At 55.0% G+C, this 4739-nt stretch overlaps 1 protein-coding gene across 2 annotated transcripts in view; it reads left to right on the plus strand.

Moving 5' to 3' along the window:
• The window catches only part of VAMP7 (vesicle associated membrane protein 7), a 38051-nt gene that overhangs the window by 24352 nt on the left and 8960 nt on the right, over nt 1–4739 (plus strand). For both annotated transcript variants that reach the window (XM_017741443.1, XM_008640941.2), the window contains one exon: nt 1717–1821. The gene's annotated coding sequence lies outside the window, so the exon portion shown is untranslated. Of the gene's footprint in view, nt 1–1716; nt 1822–4739 lie in introns of those variants that run through there.

Here is a 4739-nt window from a genome sequence, read left to right on the forward strand (position 1 = left end):
CTGGGGTGTTACTGGGGTGTTACAGCCGTGTTACTGGTGTGTTATTGCCGTGTTATTGGTGTGTTATTAGTGTGTTACTGGGGTGTTACTGGTGTGTTATTGCCATGTTACTGATGTGTTATTAGTGTGTTACTGGTGTGTTATTGATGTATTATTGCCATGTTACTGATGTGTTATTGCCGTGTTACTGGTGTGTTACTGGTGCGTTATTAGTGTCTTACTGGGGTGTTACTGGTGTGTTACTGGTTTGTTATTAGTGTGTTACTGGTTTGTTATTTGTGTGTTACTGGTGTGTTACTGCCGTCTTACTGGTGTGTTACTGCCGTGTTACTGGTGTGTTAGTGTGTTACTGGTGTGTTATTAGTGTGTTACTGGCCTATTACTGGGGTGTTACCGATGTATTCCCGCCGTGTTATTGAGGTGCTGCTGGTGTGCTACTGGTGTGTTACTGGTGTGCTACTGGTGTGTTACTGGCGTGTCTGGGAGTGGACGGTGTCGGGGAGGATGTAGCACTGCGTGGTTTAATTAGTTCATTCATTCATTCATTCATCACGGGGGTGCGGGGAGGCTGTAGGGGGATGGGCTCTGCTCCCGGCGAGCAGTGACAGGATGGCAGGATGTAGCTGTGCCAGGGAGCTTTAGGTGGGATATTGGGAACATTCTGGCCTGGGAAGGGCTGTCCAGCCCTGGCACAGCTGCCCGGGGCAGGGGCGGAGTGCCCGTCCCTGGAGGGGTTTAAAAGCCGCGTGGATGTGGCACTTGGGGACAGGGGTTGGGTGGCCTCGGCAGTGCTGGGGAATGGTTGGACTCGATGGTCTTGGGGGGCTTTTCCAACCTTCACAATTCCCTGATTCCGTGCTTTGGGGTGCACGTGTTCCCTCTCTAAAGAGCTGCTGACCTCATCACCGTCGTGTTCTGTGTCCTTGCCCCCCTCCAAACCCTGTAATGCTGCTTCCAGGAAGGGTGATGGGTCTGGAAGACCACGTGGATTAATTTCCTTGGTGGTGCACTGGGGGAACCTGATAAACTCTGTGATCTTGAAGCTGAACTTGAGATGAGCTGGAGCACGAATGTCACAATTCTCAGGCTCAAAATGAACAGGAGAACCCCAGGGCTTCATGTTGGAATATTCTGTAATGAAATAATGATTTTTCCAGCTGCCCAGCAGAGGTTAAAGGGAAGCCTGGGCTGCTTTCTGCTGAGCTCACCCTGCTCAAACGATCTCTTTATTGCAGCAGTTTGCAACTCGCTGGGTTGCAACACCTCCCCTTGTTGGGTGCTTAAACAGCAGCGAGGTGCCCTTTGCTTTCTGTAAGGATTTCTGGAAGCATAGGCAGGGACCTCCTCAGTGGCACTGAGCTGCGAATCTTCTGGGCCGCAAGAGCCACTGGAAAACAGTAAATCATCCTTACAGGAGTTTTAAACATCGTGTTGGAGACTGAGCCTGTGTTTCTGGTGTTGCTTAAGAGGTTTTTCTGTGCCTTTTTTCTGTGCCCTAGTATTGGGAAGGAATTGCTCCTTGGGAGGGTGGGCAGGCCCTGGCACAGGGTGCCCAGAGCAGCTGGGGCTGCCCCTGGATCCCTGGCAGTGCCCAAGGCCAGGCTGGACATTGGGGCTTGGAGCAGCCTGGGACAGTGGGAGGTGTCCCTGCCCGTGGCAGGGGTGGGATGGGATGGGCTTCAGGGTCCCTCTAACCCAAACCCTTCTGTGTTTCCAGGATCCTTCAGTTAAATCCCCAGAGGGACCTCAGACAGCAGCTCGTGCATCTCGCAGTGTCTTTTTGGAAGGTTTGATCTCGGCTGCTTCCAGCTGTGTAATATTGTAAGTTTAGATAGCAAACAGCTCTGCAAAGGGGTTGATTTAAGTGGGTTTCACTCCTGACTCCTGTAACTGCTGAGGAGGGACGTTCTCCAGCAGTTTAACAACTTTGTGTTACTAACACGACTGGTACGGGGCTGCTCAGGGACAAAACCGCTCCTTGCTAATCTCTTTTACTTCCTTTAACCTGCTCTGCTCAGAGCTGGGGCTGGTGTTCCTGCAGAGCACGGGGCTCCTGTGTCCTGACTACAGCGAGGGCCAGGAATTTGGGGAGTTAGGAGTGTGAACTTGGGGAGCAGAGGGCTGTGAATGTGGGGAGTTGAGGTCTGAATTTGGGGAGACGAGGGCTGTGAATCCAGGGAGGTGAGAGCCATGAACTCCGGGAGTTGAGGACTGTGGGATCCTGCAGTGGCAGCGAGTGTCTCCTCCGTGCTGCTGCTGAAGCGTCCCCTGGGGTGGGAGCTCTGTGAATATCCGGTATTGGAAGCACAGAGACTTGAGGGAATGGTCTAAAGCCCTTCCCAGTGCTCGGTGTGAGGCTGCGATTGTTCTGCTCGATTGTTCTGCTTGGGGAACCAGCCCTGAGGTTAGCTGGTCCTTGCAGGGCAGGGGGAAGCTTTGGGGAGGTGTTTTCTGGTACGGCTGCTCCTTTCTGTTGCTGCTGGGTGACTGCAGGAGCAGGCACTGGATTGCTCAAGAGGCTTAGTGGTGGTTGTGATTCCAGGCCGTGCCCTGGTGTTGCTCCATGGGCCTGGGGCAGCCCTGGGCTGGCCAAAGCCTCTGTGTCCAGTGGATCTGGAGGGCCAGGAGGGTGCAGGGAATTCCCTGGGGATAGTTAGCTTATGATATTATTTAAGACAGGAGCATTTCGACCTGAAAATGATCCAAAGGGGAGATTACTCAGAGCTGAAACATGAGGGAATAAGCAATTCCTTGGAAGCTTCCTGCAGGAGCCACCACCTCCACCTGAAGAGCAGCCAAGGCAGAAACCAGACCCAGCAAGTTTATGAGGATGAAAGAAAACTAAACTGTGGATAAGTCCCACTAAATGCAGCTCACAGAAGGTCAACCCCAACAGCCAGAGCAGCTGTGGCTGCCCCTGGATCCCTGCGGGGTTGGACAGGGCTTGGAGCAGCCTGGGACAGTGGAAGGTGTCCCTGCCATGGGCATGGTCTTGAGGGCCCTCCCAACCCAAACCATTCCATGGTTCTGTTCCCTTGGCAGTGCTGCCAGCTGGGTGTGTGGAGTCTGTCCTGTGGATAAATCCATGGCTTTCTCCTTTTCCCCTCCAATGCCAGGCTCAGACCTGTGGGAGGTTTGGAGGTGCCCTGGTTGGTGCTGGCTGAGCCTGGGTCTGTGGAGCTCAGAGTGCCCAGGTGAGCCCTGCTGGGACCTCCCTTCACGTTAATCCAGGAGAGATCCCTAATTCCCATCAGGCAGTGCCCAGGGGGATGGAAAGTCTGGCTGGGCACGGCCTGTGCTCGGATCCAGAAGCTCAACCAATGCTCCTGCTCTGTGGCTGCTCCCAGAGGTGTCCTGGGGCATTTGGGACAGGTCTGTGATCTTTCCAGATGCTTCGAGGCACAGAACAGAGCAGGCGGTAAACAGGGCCTAAGTGCAAAGTGAAAAATGAGATTTTTGGGTTTTGCAGGGTCCAAAGTTGTCCTAAGCCCTTCCTAAGCAGAAAAGAGGCTTATGGATGTGTGGGATGAGCGGGGCAGCTGTCGCAGCTGGGCTCTGGCATGTGCTCCATGTGTTAGATCTGGCCCTGGCAGTAGATTAATGTGCTGATACTTGAGCTGATTAAGAGCGTCCCTGTCTGTGGCAGCAGGGATGTTCCTCCAGCTCTGGAGACCGATGGAGCCCCACAGTTTGGGTTTGGGTTGGAAGGGAGCTTAGAGCTCATCCAGTTCCAACCCCGACACCTCCCACTGTCCCAAGCTGCTCCCAGCCCCAATGTCCAGCCTGGCCTTGGACACTGCCAGGGATCCAGGGCAGCCCCAGCTTCTCTGGGCACCCTGTGTGCTTCACCACCCTCCCAGGAACAGTTTCTTCCGTATATCCGCCCTGAATTTCCTTCTTTCAGTTGGAAGCTGTTCTGCCTTGTCCTGTCACTGCAGTTCCTGATGCAGAGTCCATCTCCTGCTTCCTTGTCCGCCCCTCCAGGCACTGGAAGGGGCTCTGAGGTGTCCACCCAACCTTCTCTCGTCCTTCCCAGCTCTCTGTGCCCTGGCCAGGTGGATCCACGTGCAGCTGAGGATAAAGGATCCGTTTGCAGAGGTTCTGCCTGCTTTGAGCTGGGCGGATCGTGAGCTTTTACAGCAATCCCAAGGGAACACACCCTGGGAGCATCTGGATCATGGAAGGGAATGTTCTGGTGGGACTGAGCTCGGGGCAGTGATTTTGGGGCAGTCTGGGAGCAGTCAGAGCCCTGGGCTGTGTCACAGCTGTGTCACCAGCACTTCCTTTGTGCTCCAGAGCTGGGCAGGGGCAGCTTTGCCAGGAATGAGCAAAGAAGAACTTAAAGGTCAGCTGAAGAGCAAAACAGAAGGGCACTAACAGGTAGAAATCCAGGTGGGAACAAGGCAGGGGGAGTTCTCGGTGGGATCACCGAGTGCAGGGCACGGTGGTGATAAAAACCCCTCCTTCTAGAGGGTTTGGTGTCGTCCTGAGCAGAACCTAAAAGGAGAAATGAGAGAACTTTGTGGTCGTGGAGTCCTGTCTGAGTCCTGGCCACGTCCTTGTCCCTGTGCCAGGGGTCACCCTGCAGGTCCCAGTGCCAGGGGCCACCCTGCAGGTCCCAGTGCCAGGGGCCACCCTGCAGGTCCCCGTGCCACCCTACAGGTCCCGGTGCCACCCTGCAGGTCCCCGTGCCACCCTGCAGGTCTCCGGGCCACCCTCCTGCGCTGCGCCCTGTGCTG

Source organism: Corvus brachyrhynchos, unplaced genomic scaffold (genome assembly GCF_000691975.1).
Source record: "Corvus brachyrhynchos isolate BGI_N302 unplaced genomic scaffold, ASM69197v1 scaffold351, whole genome shotgun sequence".
NCBI lineage: Eukaryota > Metazoa > Chordata > Aves > Passeriformes > Corvidae > Corvus > Corvus brachyrhynchos.